Raw genomic sequence first — 18,193 nt, 5'->3', positions numbered from 1 at the left:
TCAGCTGTATTGGAAGTGAGTGCAACTGCTTTGCACTTGCAGCTTCTGGATTATGCAGCACTTTTGGTTTTGCATAACATTGTACTGATCTTTGTTGGACTTAATTTATCTAGGTCTTCAGTTTTCCATGTTAGAGGGTGAGGAGATTATTTGAATGGAAAACAGAGGCTCAAATGGCTATTTGAAGCATAAAGCAGAGAGCATGCCATCCAAGAGTGCATTTGCTGGTTTTTATCCGGTGCCTCTCTTGTACACTATGCTTGGTGGAATTATTTGTTGATGGAAGGTTCATAGTTCAGTTGCAAAGACTGTGGCTGCTTCTGAGAAGAGGCGGAAAAGAGGAAGCAGTGTTTGCTCTCTGGTTTCATAACTGTGATGCACCGTGTTTTCCACCTACCTTCAATTAATTTCTGTGCTTTCCTTCAGTGTGTGGTCAGATCCTCATAAAAAGTATCCAATTTAGTAAGCATTCTGTACATACATTTATTTACAAATATTCTTGATCTTTAAGGAATCCAGTTCTGTTACTTGCTGCTTGTTGCTCACTTTCAGGCTGCAAGATGACTGACTGCAGAATTTGATGGCTCTGTGCATCTGTCTGTTTAAAACAAGCAGTTTTGTAGCTGATCAAAGCAGGAGGATTATGCTGCTGCTGTGGAACTAAACTGGCGAGGTGGGAGAAATGGCAGTTCTGAAGCAGGCCTACCTGAACTGATGGGCTCTTCAGTGTCAGAAGGATAACTTGGATAATTTGCTGTTTGTTTTTTTGGTTTAGGTTTAGTATTTTTTGAGATTTTGATCATTCTGTTGGAATATTTATTCTTACGTTTCAAAGCCTAAGCAACTGGGTTACTTTTAACAGAAATCTGTATTGCATATAGCTCTATATGCAGTGTAAAGTTTGTCTTTACCTCGCTGTAAGCAATATAGGGCATCCTCTGTAGATGTGGCTTTTCAAACACTATTCTTACATAGAAAATAGGGATTTTGTTTTGCACACATGTATTCATACTCTGAATGTAAAACCTGGAGAGTTATGTCTGTTTTATTAAACGGTGTATTTATCCCAGAAATGGAGAAGTACATGAAACTAGCAATGTTATGGATTACATGTACGGATTACAGTTGCCTTCTGTGCTACAGGTAGGCAGTTGGGTTCTGTCTTTTCTTCCCATATGTTTCTGGTTTTATAATTTACCAGATATCCTCACCTAAATGGTGTGTATTTAGGTAACTATATACAAAGGCAGCCTTTTGCTTCCTCTCTAGTAATGCTTTTTATTCACCCAAAGTGCGCCTTGATGTGTGGTAAGAATTTGTTATCAGCCAATATAATCTTATTAATGTAAAAAGAAATAGCTTATAGAACATGAACTAGAGCATAGAGCTTTTCACGTGTTTTGCATTTAAGCATTTTAATTTCTGGTGTGTTTGTTTTACAGTTAATCTGTGGATGTAAATTTAAAATTATTTGCAAAATACAAAGTACAAGTAGTGTTTGTAATATTGGATCTTTTTTTTATGGCAGATCCTGTTTCATAGCTTTCTCTTGTAATTGTATTTTTTTTTAATAGCTTTCTCTTTACTGCATAGTGAAGGATTTTATGACTGAAATAGGAGTTGGTGTCTCATTCTTTTGACAAACTGGTTTTGAGTCTGTATCTTGCTTTTATAGACTACAATATTTCTTTTGTATTTTTTGGGTAGCTAGTTTAGTGTCTGGTAGATGAAGATGCGTGTATATTCCATAGAACTTTAGTTCAAGTGTTTGAACTTGGATTATCTGCAACTGCAGGGGAGTAGAAGAGGAAGAGGAAGAACAAAAAAATGTGGCTTTGTTTCTGGACAAGGAGTGAGTGCCTGCAGAAGGCATGGTGCTTGGCAAAGGAAAAAAAACAAGACTAATGGTGTTGAGCTGTTTCACTCCTTGTGTTCATTAAATCTTGTAAAACTGTTGGAACCATGACTCTCTTACAGTGAAAAATAAGACAATGTGAGTAAACTCAGAGCCTTTACTGTTCTCCAGTATAGATGACGTTGTTTTCCTTAGAATTGCTAAAATAGGTCTGCCTCTTAAGTAACAGCCAGATTGCACCTCATTCCACGATCCATTACTGTTGCTTTTCTTGGTGTCAAAGTTTGCTTATAATGAAGCTTCCTTAGCAGTTGGTGCTGGCAGAGAGCAAGGACATGATAGTCTGCTTATTAGAGATTGCAAGAGGGAGTTTTGTCCTCCTGCTGCTTTGTGCTATGCATCACAGGTTGCCTGTGGTGTGAGGCCTTTAGGTTTTACATCTCCCACTCTGCCATGGGTCCAATAGATTTTTAGATATTTCACTGGGTATTTGGATTTAAATTTTTTGTATTTAACCTGTTTAAGGTTTGACTTTACTCATTTTAAAGCACTTCCTTTTGGGGGAGGGGTGGTGTTTGATTTGGACTCCATAGTTAGCTTTAATCAGCAGTGTGGCATTAAGAACTTTATCTGAGTACAAGCTTGAGGATTTAAAAAAATCTTTCTGCCTTCTCTCTGTTCTTGTCATTTGTGTATGAAAGTCTGTTGGAGCTTTCTCCGATGATGCTGACACTTCATTTGAATATCTTGGAAGTGATTTCTTATTATAAGTGAATTTATCCTGTGGAAGAAACTTTAATAATATGGATTTATTATGGCTTTTTTCTTCATTTCTTCTTCATACCTAGTTGGAAGTTCATGAAATCTGGTAGAGGTTCCAAGACCCTAAAGGACTTGCAATGTTAAAATGAGTCATTAACTATTCTAATTATATGACTTCTAGGGCATGCCTGAGTGCTTCAGGGCAAATAGGTATAATAACAGATACATAATACCTGGCCTGAATGAAGGCTTCCCTTTAAATGCACCTGGGCAGCTGGTGCGACTTAAAAATCTTATCAAAAAGAAAAAAACAAAAGGCACAAAATATAATGATTCAGATACACAGGTGATGATACACAGCCACTATATATGGGTGTTTTTATTTGACAGCTACCTATTTGAAGGGCTGAAAAACTTGCCACAGAGCTTCTTCCCAAGAGTTAATGGAGGAATTGGTTTGTTGATGCTCTGAGTGCTCCTTTCTCATATTGATAGCAATAGAGACAGTTTAATAAACTTTTTTATTTACAGCTCCAAAGGCCAAAATATTTTCTCTGTGAAGCAAACAGATCTATATTTTCATGTGATTGATGTAGGCTGATATGGGCAGCTTTTGAAATTCAAACTGCAGGCAGCTTCTGACATCTGTATTGCAGGTAGCTTCTCTGAGGTGGACTTGTAGATAAGGCTGTTGCGTAGGCCTCTTGCAACATTTAATGTCAGAAGGCTGAGCTAAGATGTGTTAATTTTATTAATGAAAGTAAGTTTAAGCAATAATAAAAGGAGTAGTTATTTGTAAAAGTGCATTTTCAAGAGCAGTAGACCTGAGTCTCTTCAGTTTATCTTTAGTTTGTGTACAGGATGGGAAAATGTCATTAGCTGAAACCAAGAATAACAAAAGTGTAATTTCCTTACAGTAGAAGAGAAGTTCTTAATCTCGTGAAAGCCATAATGTCAGGATCCCAAGAAACTAGCTTTGTGGGAGAAGTTATGTCTGATGGCTTGTCTTGATGGTAATCGTGTAAGAGTTAGGCAGCTCATTGCTATTTCTAAACAGCAGTGCTATTTCTCAACACCTTCTGTTAGGTTCAGGTGGTAAGTGGCTTTCAGCTGTGCTTTGTTACTGAGTGCTGAAAGGAAAGCATGGATTTGCTAAAATGGAAGTTTAGTGCACATTATTAATTTGTTGTAGGATCAGGCATGTCTTTTGAAAATGCTTTTGGAAGGTTTCCTTTTCGAGTCTGAGTGAGGGATAGAAGTTATTGATACATCTGTAAACTGAAAATAAACCTAAAATTGAACCTAAAAGTAACTTTGTTACTCTGTCTGCAAGTGGTCTTTTGGAGTCTTGAATGGTGCCTACAGGGAGTAATGGAACTGGTCCCATTGGAACTAGTATGAAATTAGAGCTTTGCAATGCAAGTAAGATCTAAGGGCTAAATGCTGCACCACCACCACTCCCCCTGTGCTAGTGGTTGTTTTTTGTTTTTTTTTGTTTTGTTCCTTTTTTTCCCTTTTGCCACCCTGGAATAGAGAAGTCCCCAGTGACATTTCTCAAAACACAGAGTGCCCTTAAGAAAAATGCTCCTGTTAGAGATTGTAGGATTCTGGAGTGAGCCATGTGTTGCTGCAGTTTAATACCCACAGGATACAGAGAGGCATGTAGAAAACAGCTCACATTTCTCAGTTGTAGGCAAGATCTGTTTTTCTTGCATTTCTTTCAGAGAAACAATCAGGCTCATTAAGGTGATTGAGTAAGGCAGTTTTCTGCCATCAATCTTTCTGAACACCCATATATGTAGCATGCAGTAAAATCCATTAACATGCCATGACCCTGTGCTAATTGTTAAACTCTGCTCTTTGAACAGCTTGGAACTGAGGTAGGTGCACATAGATTAGTGTAGTAAGAATGACTCCCTCACAAATGAAAAGATTTAATTTGATAAAAACAGATAATAATGCTAGCTCTCACTCTTCAGTTGTTGATTTACCTGAGTATGTCATTAATGGTATTAAAAGTTATTAAATAGGAGTGAGGAAGACATGATACAGAAAGTGAGAAAATCAGTGCATCATCATATGATTCTATGTAGAACGCTGGCCCTGTGTCAGGCTGATCCATAAGAGAACTCATTTAAAGCTTATTTAAACTATTCGGCATACAGTTCACTGACTTTGGTAAATGAAGATAAGGCTAAAATGAGCACATTCAAGTTTTCAGATAAACCATGGGTTTCACATGACTATGATATGAGTTACTCCAGTACAATGGCAGTAAGTGCCCAACTAGACTTGCTAACTGACGGCAGTCTTTCAAAATCTAGTCAAAAGCCTAGTGAGAACTATATACAAATACATTTTACAGAACCTCTTTTTTACTGTTTTATAGTAGTAATGTGAATACCTGCTTTAAGTAAAAATATGATATGTCTGAAAACTTCAGTACGTGAACTTCAGGAAGAGTAAGATGGAAGGTTAAGATGACTACAGTGACTAAAACATTGATGGGAGGCAATGCTCATCTCCAGAGTGATGGATAAAACCCATGCAGCTTCATTTAGAATGCATTCCTGTGGTGCTGTATTTGGGTCATGTTGCTGGACATCCATGAAGACAGAGATCTGCTCTTGCCATGGCAGGAAGCCTGATGTTGTGACACAATACTCTGTTTGAATCTCTGGTGTTGCTTTGGATGCTTTTGGTTGGTAACTTTCAGGAAACTTTTTTGAAACTTCTTCACACAGCTCTAGCTTCAATGGATATTGAATATTATTTGTCCGATGCAAGCCATCTGTTATCTGTTTTGGCAGACTTCAGTTAGTAGCATTCAAAGGAGAAAAAAAAATGCTTCCCTCAGTGCTGCAGTTTTTTGCTTTACCATCTTCAAACAAGGTAATTTTGTGGTGTTCATCCACCTGCCCAACTTTCTTATCTATGCAATCCAGGCTTGAGGATTCACTTGCAGACCTAGTATTTAGGGATTTGGAAGGGAGAGGTTGGGGGGTGGAAGTAACTTTATCTCAATTATTTGTTACTTTTGCATTTCTTTCATTAATCTTAATTTATACTATAAAACTGTTTAAAACTATATTGATTTTTGTGCTATCACAAATGATGGGTGTTCTTATACCAATTGAATCTGGTTGGAAGAGCCGGTACTTGTGATGGTGATGTATGCTTATGCAGGTCTAATGGTTCTGTTCTTTGGATCTCTGCAAGTGTGACTAGGCTTATTTAATAACCACAGTTATTACTGATTAAAAATTGAGTCTGGTGGAGAGCAAGCTGATCTTTCCAGTGTTGTACCTGCTCTATACTGGTGGGTGTGTGCCAGCAAACAATAAGGGGCTTTTTGTCTTATGACTGCACTTGCAGCCCAGCTGACTTATTTGAAACTAATGAGAAATATTACCACTGAGAAGAGGATGTCGGGTCTTTTAACTTATGGTATTTTCATGTTTCAGATGAAACAGTTGAAGTTTCTATTAGTATTGTGGGCAGGTTTTGGCAAAAGCTCTCTGAAGTACTTGGGTGGTGCTAAACTTCTGTTGTATGTTTGCAAACAACTTGAACTGCTTACTTGTCTTGTAACTTGAGAGGAAGAGTGGAGTAGATAGCAGCCTGAAAGGTTTTGTGTAAAGTTAAAAACACTATTCGGCTTCTGTAAAAGTGTTATTTGAAGAATGTGTAGACTCCTTCCCAGTATAGGAAAACGTGGGATTTTTTTCTGCTCTGCACAATTACAACTGAAGGGACTTTGTACTTGAAACCATGGCTTGTATTAGCAACAGAGCATAGGAATCTCTAACTCTGTAACTATCTGAAAGTTTGGATCATATGAGAATTTTCTGTGATAAAACAGTAAAACTTTTAATTTTCCAGTAGCAATTGGACCGTCTTTCACTGAACCCCCCAAAACTGCAATAAACAACACAAAATGGGTCACCTGAAATTTTAGTAACATACTCTTATTGCTAAGCTGTTGTGTTTTGGATTTTTTTTTGGTTGTTTGCAGGTTTTGTTTGTTTGTTGTTTTGCTTGTTTTTTTTAAAGGTTAAGGGGGAAAAGAAATAAAAAAATACTTCAAAAGCACTCTACACACTTTTTTGGTATCTTTATTCCAGCATTTAAACTTAGAATTGGGGTATAGTAAGAGCTCAGTTTCTTTTTACGTATGGACCACATGTGCTACTGTGTACAGAATGACTGTGAAGCTAATTACCTTCAAATGAAATACAGCACTGCTTTGTGTGAGGGTTTATTTCCTGCTTTCTTGGCAGTATGAGGTTCATGATTGAACTCTCTGCCTCTGTTTTTGAGCATATGATCTGGTTTCAATAGAAGGATGGAAGGCCTTAGTATTACCTAGTTCCTACATCTTTTTTGCAGAAAGGCTGTTGAGAGACTGGGATTGGTTTCTTCATTGCTGATAGCTGGGCCTGCTATCAGTAATGTAACCTGTGGTAGTTCTGGAAGATGAGCTGGGCTTATTGCATTGTGGTGCTGGAAGGATGTAATAGATATCCATCAGGAACCTGCTTCCATTATTACTTTTTTTTCCCCGTCTATGTAACGGCTTATTTACTATTGAATAATTTCATAAATTTGGGAGTAAAATATGTTCTGATTCCAGTTCCTTTGTGAATTTCTTGGTGGTTATTCACATACCGAGTAAACTTTCTGAGCAGCAGCAAGCTAATCCTACTGGAGATTAATTATCTTTCTGAAATGCTGTATAGTCAGAGAAGGAATTTGAGATATTTGGGCTGCTCAGAGTTGCCAGCTGCACAATCAAAGAGAAATACCTGGTCATAGGTCTAGTGCAGGCAGATCCACAAGCTGTTTGTAGCCTCAGAGTCTGGGCCTGATTATTTAGAGTAGCTTCAAACACAAGGAAATTTAAATCTAAACTCGATTCCTACATAGAAATTAGATGCCTTTGGAAGTCGGAATGCATTCTTGTGACAACTTTCATGTTATTTTGGAGGAACATCTCATAAGGTCACTCCTCTTTCTGTTTTGAAACTCATACTGCCGCAACAACATAATTAAATGGGATGCATTTTCTAACTTTAACATGTATTATTTGATGTGTTTTTTTTGAGACATCAGGAACCTTAATTTAGAATGGTAGGAGAAAAACAGATTGCTATTCATTGGAAAATACAAGAAATTAAACCAATACTTACTCCATTTTTATAGCTGGTAATTTGTTTCAGGTCCATGTCAGAATGATCAGCAGTAGCTAGCTGTCTTCCAGTTAAAGAAAGCTGCTGACATGATCTCCAGTTAATCACTGTGATCGTTTGAGACTTGATGGCTGCTGAAACAATTTGAACATATGCTCTTTGTTACTACGTTTGTAATGATGGGTTTTTAGTATGTATTGAATATTGCACAAGATACTAAAGTCTCATAACTTTTCATTTAATGTTGCTACTTATTACACAAGTCTTAAAAAACCCCCACCAAAAAACCAAAAAAGAAACAGAAAAACCCAAACCAAAAAAAAAAACCAACCAAACCCCAACAAACAAACAAACAAAAACCTATTTCAGGAGCAAGCTGTTTCTTGAACTCTGGAGCTGAGATTCCCCCCATGCTTTTCAAGTTGTGATTTTGCTTTCTGAGATCAGTACCAGCTCAGTTTGAAAGTTTTACTTTATAAAAGCCTTCATGACAGTAACTGCCCTAAATAGACTTCCAGCAAATTTCATTCTCTTCCTTCTACCTACTGTTTTGTCTTACTTGGGGAAGCTGCTGATGGGCTCAGAGGCTTTGGGATGAGGGGTGAAAGAGGTAGTATGGGAAGGCAGATACGTGGAAACGACTCAAATGGTCATGCTTCCTGGGGAAAAAAATCATCTCATTTAGACTCTTAGACAGTTCTTTGTTCAGTGTCCCCATACCAGCTTATCTTCAGATCTGTGTGCTTGCATGCTATGGTACACCTAACTTACTAATTGCTTCATTGATTGATTTCTAACAGCTAAGATAGCTGAAGCAGCTTGATTAGCAAGGAAATGGGTTGTTAAATTTGAGACTTGCTGAAGGGCTAAGTATTGATATGTCACCACCTGTAGATGCCTACATTTCTCTAAGGAGATACCATGAGTGATATAAGGTGCATTTTGTGTCAGTGACAATCACCCAATTAGGATTTGCTTTGTCAAAATGACAATTTATGTGGAAAAATCTGCACAATTACGGTTGTTTTTTTTTTTTTTCCCAGAAACATCCTATTTTATTTCTTTACATAACACATGATTCTGTAACATTTTCTCAAGCATTTATTTTTCAAGTCTCGCACAAATAACATTTTAAACAATTTGTACACTTGGTGAAGTGGAGTTTGGGCTATCCTGCAAAGTGAGCTGTTGGCTTTCCTGTAATAGTTAAGAGGAGGTCTCTGAACTAGAGAATAAAAGCATTTTGTGGGAGGCCTGTTAGTGTCATCTGAAGTTTTCAAGCTTCCCCATTTATTTCCTCTTCAGGGTTTTCCTTTTCTCAATTTTTTCATGTTCTAACCTTACAAATGCTCTCACAGAATGAAAAATACCTGTATTTTACAAGGGGAATTCTTTCTTTAAAGAGCTGGCACAGATGAGTGAGCATCACCCAGATTTGTCTCCTGCTTTCATGTACTTTCTGATGGGTCACTAGCGCTTGACCTCACTTATGCTGGCCACTTGTGCTTCTAAAAATCTAAACGAAGGCATCTGAGGCAGTAGCACGTTCTCCAGGGAACTTGTATGACTTGGAGGATGAAATAAGATTCAGATATGAAGTTGTGTCTTTCTTTAAACACCACATCAGAGTTCTAGCAGTCAGGATTTAAGAACAATTCACTTAGGATAAAAGTAAAGAACAGAAAACTTCTAGAGGCCTTATTTAACCAGATTAGTTCAACATTTTGTAGACTTTTTACCTTCTTTAGAGGGGCTGTTAATTCCGGCTCAACTCCATTGTGTAGTAACCCCCCAAGACAGAACTGTATTTGAGGCTAGTTGTGAATCTGCCTCAGATTGTGGTGAAGAAACATTCCCCCTTACTGAGACTTACATATTCAACGTAATGGCCATATCTGTTGTGTTTGATATGCTAGGCAGTACAACATGACATAAACCAACAAATTGTGAGTTTCACTGTGATGCAGATCTGTGATGATTTATTTATTTATATTATAATAAATATTATTATTTATTTTTATTATTATTAAATTGTGTTGTACTATGCACAGAAACACAATGTAAAATGATTACTGTGACAATACAGCATATTAAGAAAATTTATAGCTTTGTTGTTTTTTTTTCCCCCCAGTCTTGCAGAGGTTTCTGTGAGACTGGAACACAGCATTTCTGAACTGAAGCTGTGAGACCAGACGCTGTCAGAAAGGTGCTGATGTGGAGCAGCCTCTCCTGGCTTTGTGAAGTTTTTGTTCTTGCTGCCTGAGGATGTCTGACTGATGCTGAAAAATTTCTATATAGAGTTTTCTAATTGTTACCCCTTAAAATTTGGTGACCTTCTATACTCGTGTCAAGATACACATGCACTGCTCTTTTTTCTTATGAACCTCTAGGGAGTGGGTTATCATGAAAAATAATAAATGTAGTATTTCAAGCAAGAGCTGCTTCTTGGTCAGTATTTAACTATTTCTTCTTGGTATTCTCATAATACTACTTTAGAGGTTTTTCTTAAATAGCGGTGAAATAGAAGTAGAAAAGAAATAATTTTCCTTTATTTTACAGTGGTATTATGCAAACTGAGCTGCTTCAGAAAAATCTGTGTGCTTATTTCTGAGAAGCGGCTGGTAAAATTCCAGGCCAGTGTGTTTATTGCAAAGCTGTTTCTCTGGTGTGGCCTTTAACTTCTGAACATCCCTGGCCCTGTAATGTCATCTTGTCACTGGTGCCAGCTTCAAAACTGTAACTGCCCAGTTTGTCCACCTAAGTCTCCCACCTAGTAATTTTGCTTCACTTAATTGGTAGAAGAGAGTAAAAGTTCTCTATATTTGACTCCTATTTACTTTAATTATAGTAAATTTTGTCAGAAATAAAATACTGCCATGCTTCATGTTATGAAGCTCATCACAGTGAGCTTCATGTTCTTCTATGGATCACTGTTCTCCAAATCAGCTGTGAAGTTGAATGAAGTCTTCTGAAGCCTGCACCCATGTTAGTGCTGCGACTAGGAACCAAGAAGTTCCCTTTAGAACTGGCAGTGCAGCATGGTTTTCATCCACCAAATGTGACTGATTACAGCATCTGTGAAAGCTTTTAGTGAGATTCAGTTATGAACAAGTATCTTTTTGAGCCTAGATCTGTACTTTGTCCAAGCAGTGCTGTTCTCATAGTTTACCTTCTCTGTGTATCTTCTTTGTATCTTAAATCCTTGGTGTTTATCACATAGGAATTTCTTTAGCTCTTTAGGGGATTCTTAGCTGTCAAGTCAGCAGTGTTGTAGAGATGCTGTGGACATAGGTTGATAGCCTTTGTAAAGGATGGGGATTGGTCTTAATTGCAGTTCCTTAAGGTTTCTTTGCTCACAGCTGCAATCAGTTTGTTGCCATACTTGAGCATGCTATGTACTTTTAACGGTTGATTCAGTAATGAATATCATGTGTATCATTGTTCTGGCGTAGTTTTTTATCATGCCAGGTCATCCTCAGAAGTACTACCATAGCAGACGAGGTAGGCACTGCTCCTCCAAAATACCATTACCCTGAGTTACTCTTTCATGTAGTAACTGGAGGGATAATATTCCCAAGTTCCACCTGAAAAATACAAGTGTATAGCAGGTATAAGCATGCCTCTTATGATCCACTAAACATGAAGAACTCCAAGCAGGCTGTTTGTCTTACAAGCCCTCCACTTTGACACAGCTATTACTGCTACCGGCTTTGGCTAGTTATATAATTTTGTAATGCTGTTGTGGCTCGCTGGCTTAGCTCCATAACCAAAATCAAGGTAAATTATAGCAGTCAGCACAGAAATGGATCACAAGTTAACAATGCTTGTGTTTATAATGTAGTCTGAAATTTGTATTTGAGATGTCGTGGTAATAGTGTCTTACTGTTCTATCTTGTTTGTGCTTCTCCTGTCATCTAGGGGTACTGTAACTGGTACTATACTAGAAGAAAAGTGAGGCAGGAGGCTTTTAAATAGAAAATATGTAATCATTAACTGTTGGAGTGGAGGAGGATTGTGGCTCTAGTAGAAACTTTGTTGGTTCTTTTGCACATCATTGCAGTTGTCATGGGTACATGTCCATTGGGAAGATAGCATTTTTTCCTTTTTTTTTTTTTTCCCCTCTCCATGGTAAGGTAGGAATAGCTATGTCCTTGAAGCATATCATGACTGTGTATGTCTGTGGAAGTGATTTCCCTAAAGCTTTTAGAACTTTGATTCAGCAACAAGAAAATGTAACTGTAAAAAAAGGAAGCCCTCTAGTTTGAGATCAGAGGGATGGAGAGGCAGATGAAACTAACAAGCAGGGTTTTAGCTATAACAAGGCCCTGGCAGCAGCACACAGTGTTCTTGCTGTCCTTCAGCTGTCCTTTGTGGACAGATGAGAGGGGCACAGCTTTTGGGTACGGGTGGAAAAGCAATGTCTCACTTCTTGTTTTAAACTGTTTTCCCATGACTATTGAATCAAGTGCTGTTTAGCCTTGAGTCACTGAGCCTCATGCACTGTGGAATTTACTGAGGCAAATAGCCACGACGTGCTGCTGTTATAAATAACATTATCTCATTGTGGGTTACATGAAGCTGCATGGTATGAGGATTTGAAGGACATGGGTTCAGGGAGGCCCTTTAGAGTGTGAAGCATTTCAAAACTTTGTGTTTATTGCTCTAGCATAACAGCAAGTGCAGTTACCCTTTCAGACTGCTGCCTGATGTCCAGGGCTGATGGGTAGGTGATGAAGAGGTGAATATGGAGTTTTTTAAGTAATTTTTCAAGGCTGAGATACTAGTATCTTGAGGTAAAAAGACAGTTTACTGTCTTTAAACCTCAAAATTGGGCAAGAAAGATAAGGGAATATGCAGGAACTGTGTTAAACTGTGACTTTTTGAAGTAGGCCTTCACCAGACATTTCTTCATAAACATTTTTCAGTAAATTGTAAGATGAAGGGGGTTTGTGGTATGAAGCTCCTGCCAACTTCTACAGGGCATGGAACAGGGTCCTCTGAATTGGCTAATATTTTGTTGTTTGGTTTTGATGGGGTGTGTGTGTGTTGTGGGTATTTATTTTTTTTTTCTTTAAAACCACTTTTGGGAGTGTTATAATTGATATCCATCATCCAAATATGTTCCCAGACACCCAGGGTGGAATGGTGCTAGGGTGGGGATCTGATGCAGATAAGTATGTGACTTGTCCCGAGAAGAAGTGTGTGGAGTTTTCCTACTTGCATTAAGGCTTTTTCTTTAATATGAGCATCCAGCTTTTCCTGCCTCTTCTCTGGCTGATGTAATTCTAGCCAGAAATGCATATCCATACTTTTATCCAGAACTTCAGGCTTTCCTCTGATCAGGACACATCAGATTTGCTGTTTTTTTTCAGAGCATGTGGGCAGTAAAAGAAGTGGCAAGTTCAGTGGTTTTGGGAAGCATCCTACATGTTGGCTGCAACTTCTCTGAGACTGCTGGCTGTCCTGGAAAAATGCATCTTCATTCTACTTGGACAGGTTTTCTAGGGTAGGGGAGAGAATTCTCTGAGGAACATGGCATGTATTTGTGGTGCTGTTCAAGCATCACAGTAGCCTTTCTTGGGGACTTTCTTTCTTGAAACATCTTACTGGTAATCTTCTTGGGAATTGGTTCTTTTCAAACACCCTGAACTTTACACAAGGAGCCATTATTTGAAACCATCCCGTCAGCTCTCCTTTTGACCCAGAAAAGTCAAGTTCTTTAAAAAAAAAAAAAAAAAGCAAACCAAACAAACAAAAAAGTTGTAAATACGTTATTAGAGCTGTCACTGAAACCTTCTGTAAAAGCAGATGTGAAATGGATACATACAAGATGCCTTCAGGTCAGATGCAAACAAAGCTTATTTCTGGATCTCAGTCTTTTGAATTGGCTCCATAATAGTGGAAGGGGGTGGGAATGGGGAATTTCCAAGTGAGTAAGTTTCACTGGGATAAGAAACAGAAGAAATACCTTAAGAAGCCAGCCTCCCGTATGCTATCAAGCATGACTATGAATTATTTCAATGTGATTGTGTTTTCCAGATATTGGGGGGGGGGGGGAAGTCAAAATGTGAAAGACCTCGTGGAAGCCAGTTTCAGGAATGGGAAAATGCCTTTCAAAGAACTCTTCTATTGGAAAACAATGGAAGAACGTTATACTTTTGTTTGGCTATGTTCCTAGACAATTCAGGCTTTGTTGGTGAAGACATAACCTTAGGAGTGGTTTTAAAGATGCTGGGAAGATTTAACCCATTGCATTCTCTGGAAGAAAGCACATGTTTGCATGCATGTATGTACTGATTCATGTGTATGTGCACACACAGTATAAGCCATCTGATACTGTCAGAGGGCAGAAGTGTAGTTTGAGGAAAACCTGAAGAACAGGAAGACTGGGATTTGTCAGAGTTCTCTCTCAGTAAGGCTGCAAATGCAAGATACCTGACATGAGAATTCAAGGTCCAGGAGAAGCCTTGGACTTGCATTCTTTAGTACTTTGCAGGTATGCTTGCTGGTAAGTGGCTGAAATTTGCAGAATAGCTGGAGTAGGAGGTGTTTAAAAGAAATGAAATTGAACTAAGCATGTTATTTCTGTTACTTCATAATTCTAATATTTTTCAGTTTAGAAGGTATGAACTCTGAATGCCTGTTCTTGAATTTTCCACCTAGGTAGCAGGAAGCCAGATAGCATTTGAGGGCCACAAATCTTCCTTTTTCTTCTGTTACTGTGTATAGACGAGGGTGGCTATATCTAACTGCACTGACTAGAAACAGTTAATGCCAGAACTGAAGAGACTTTAACAGTGACTTCAGGTATTGTAAAATTTTGCAACTAATAATCTGATAGAGGGGAAGAGGGACATAACTTCTGTTTTGTTATATACTACCATGCGAACCCTATGTAAATGGGCCAGAAGGGACATCTAATAGAAGAGCAGAGACCTGTTTGTGATACTAGAGGTAACTTTGTGAAGGCGACTGGGGAGAGGTGGGAGTAGCTAATTGTGTTGTCCTTTGCAGCCGCTAATGTCTTTGAGGGAGGCTAGACTGTCTTTCCACCTGAACACTTGCAGGAAAGTGATATGTTGGGACAACAATCTTGTTGGAGTTGGCATCAAAGCCAAAATCTTTTTACCCTTTGAACATGTGCTAAGTGTTTGGATTTCCTCTTTTTGCACTAAAGAATTGAGTTAATGCCTTGGCTTTCTCACTTTACTTTTGGTTTTGCACGTGCAAAATGAAAGCATTCAATATACTCTTCTTGTTACCATTCCTTAAGGAAGAGGCTGTAGGAAGTCTTTTAATAGCAACTAGATTCCAGGCACAGGTAGATTTTGAGGGTGGCGTTTGTGTGGGTTGAAGTTGGAGTCTATTCTTCTTTTTTTTTGAAGTGTCTTTTGTTATAGATTTGCGCTCATCTCCCTGGAAACCAAGGAATTAGAACCGCAGTCACAGAAGTGAGAGGAGGAGGTTTTAGGAAAAGGAAAAGCTTATTAGAGACTGGGATAGTTACCTGACTTCCTAGCTAATACACACCTGAAAATGAATATACTTTATTTCCACTAACCACACATTAAATACAGCACTTGCTATTGCATTTTTTTCATCTTTGCGATCATAATGGTGAACCTATCTTGAGATTTACAGCTGATTGCAGAGTTCTGTGTTGCTTCCCACCTGTGTGAGAGCCTGCCGTGCCCTTGAATTCTCCTTGCTGTCTGAATACGCTAGCAACACTTCACTGAAAGATCCAGGCTTGTTGCACTTTAGATGTGAGAATGTGTGTTTGGTGGCGACATTTAATGTTGTGCTGCGTTGGTTATCTGAATACATATTTTTTTAATAACTCTGAAAGTTGTTCTTTCTATATGTCAGATGAAGCTGTTTCAGAAAAGACAAGAACTCCACTTGGAAGTATAATGATAGACTTGGGAGGCTGTTACAGCTTTGTAAAGCATAAGTGCTTTGTATTGATGGGCTGAATGTTCAAGGTGTGTGTGCATGGGGAGTCTGTGAATAATTAACCAGATCTGTGTTTCATTTTCTTTTGATTCACTAAGTGTGTGGATTCAAAGTGGGTTCAGCATTCTGTCTGCTTGCTTTATGTTGATTTACCGCTTTGATTATTAATCTTGCTAAGCTGAATTTTATGCAAGTTGTCTCTCGCATCCCCATGAAAGAACAAAATGTTGCTATAATAGCTACCCAACTGTTGAAATTAAGAGCAAGAAATGATATCAACTTTCTTGCATATTATTTTCACAGTTTTGGCTGAAAATATGATGATTTATCAAGGACAGGACACTCAGATGACTGAACAAGACCCCTAGAAACTGACAGTACATGAGGAAGATGGATACCAAATAGATCCCTTCTGGTTTATTTTTTTAATTGCTTATTTTCCTGACAGCATTTTGGATTGAATGGCTGTGTGTCTCATCTGTCTTGTCTTTTGCGTTGCATGTAGAATTGTAGTGAAGTCTGTAAATGCACAGCTGTGGATATACCTGAGCTCTGATTAGGGGCTGGCCTAGGTGCACAGTCCTTTACTTTATATCTGAAGCAGGCACAGATGGTGGAAGGGTTGGAAAAGTGAAATCATGTGAAATCAAGGCTGCTAAAAAAAGATGGTATTTTTTTTATCAGACCACTTGTGTGCAGTTCTAATGTTGCTGCTCTTCCTCTCTTGCTTATCCTCTTCAAAAGGCTTTTAGCAAAGCTGGAAAAGGTGCAAAGTAGGGCAGTAAAGATATGAATGAAGTTGTAGGATGGCTTCTGTGTGATTGTGTTCATTAGCACTATTCAGCCTTGAACAAGAGATCTGATAGAGGTTTATGTGATTAAAAGGATGAAAGATTTACTCTTTCTTCCAAAACAAGAACTAGGGGACATCAAATGGAAGTAGCAGGTGCCAGATGCAAAGCAAAAGGAGGAAAAACTAACTTCTTGTCATAGGTGTAGAGGATGCTAGGAGTATGTGAGCTCAAAAAAAGATTCAACAGATTCCATAGGAGACAAATATATTTACGCTCCAAACCAAAATCAGGAAGGCCCTTAACCACAGATAGCTACACCTGGAGAGGTTATTTAGGGGAAGCTTCATTTACACAGTTGTCTTTGCATTCTTCCCTGGATAGCCACTTTTGGATGGTGCTGGGGATGAGCTACTGAACTAACGCACTTTTTTGCCTACCTTGGTATGGCAGTTCTTGTAATACAGCTGGCAAAATGGGCAGAACTTTCATGAGCAACAGTGCTTTGTTGAAGTTATTCTTTTCATACAATGTTATAATAGAATCATGAATGGCTTGTATTGGAAAGGACCTTAAAGATCATCTAGTTCCAATCGTTATAATAGATCTGTAAGCGTATCCGCTCTGGATTTTTCAGTTAGACGCACTGTTAAACAGAATTGCATTGTTGCAGTGGAAAAGCAGAATTTGGTTAACCTTTGAGTTTCTCTCTGAAGCCAACATTTTCTTGGCTTTCTCAAGTCAAAGCGTAATAGTTGTAAGAAATCTGTATTAATTACTGCAGAATGACTTACAGCAATCTTTGTCGGGCCTTTAGTCCAGTGTTTTGGATAATTTGTTAGTGCACTTATCACTGTATAAGAGCATGCATGAACTGTAAAATTTGCTTATTATTAGTGTCCTGGCAATGCAAACCTCTGATGATGTCCCTTTTTGCACATTAATTTATATGCAGCCTTCCTTTCAACTCTCAAAAAGGAGTTTTAACTGCATTTGTTTGTTCAAAACAAAAAAACCTGTGTAGTCAGATTGCTTTTCAGAGTTACTGGAAGTTACTAATGAGAAGGGTGGGACTGTTACACCCCTTCTGCTTGCTTTAATTAAAGAGGAGTATGGTGGGGCAGATGTCAGTCTCTGCTTCTGTGAATGGTGCATTAATCCTATCCTGTCATTTGGCAAAGCAACCAAATAGCATAAAGGCATAGGAGGGTGGTGAGGCACTGGAATGGGTTGCCTGAGGAAGTTGTGAATGCTCCATCCTTGGTGGTGTTCAGGGCCATGTTGGACAGAGCCTTGAGTGATGTGGTTTAGTGTGAGGTGTCCCTGCCCATGGTAGGGGATTGGAACTTCATGATCCTTCATAGTCCTTTCCAGCCCTAACTATTCTGTGATTCTATTTGTTGTCTGCAGACAGTGAGGTTTGCTCTGGGATGGTTTGTGGTCTGCATTTAGTGTGCCTTATGCAATCAGAAACACGAAATCTCATGTTTTAAAAGGCATATGTTAAATACTTTAGAAACTTTCTGCTAAAGGTCACCTGACAACCTGACACAGTACCTTATGGACGTATGGAATATGGCAGTCATTATTGAGGTGTGGTGTCTCTTTTTTCTTTTGTTTTGGGGGGGTGGGTGGTGTTT

At 38.5% G+C, this 18,193-nt stretch overlaps 1 protein-coding gene across 2 annotated transcripts in view; it reads left to right on the top strand.

Moving 5' to 3' along the window:
• Window positions 1-18,193, top strand: part of XPR1 (xenotropic and polytropic retrovirus receptor 1) — a 108,079-nt gene that overhangs the window by 19,466 nt on the left and 70,420 nt on the right. The window lies entirely within an intron of this gene.

This window comes from Pezoporus occidentalis, unplaced genomic scaffold, assembly GCF_034315485.1.
Source record: "Pezoporus occidentalis ecotype Australia unplaced genomic scaffold, CSIRO_AGI_Poc_V1 ctg76, whole genome shotgun sequence".
NCBI classification, from domain to species: Eukaryota; Metazoa; Chordata; class Aves; order Psittaciformes; family Psittacidae; genus Pezoporus; species Pezoporus occidentalis.
The sequence above is the reverse complement of the archived record's forward strand: the minus strand, read 5'-3'. Positions and strand labels throughout refer to the sequence as shown.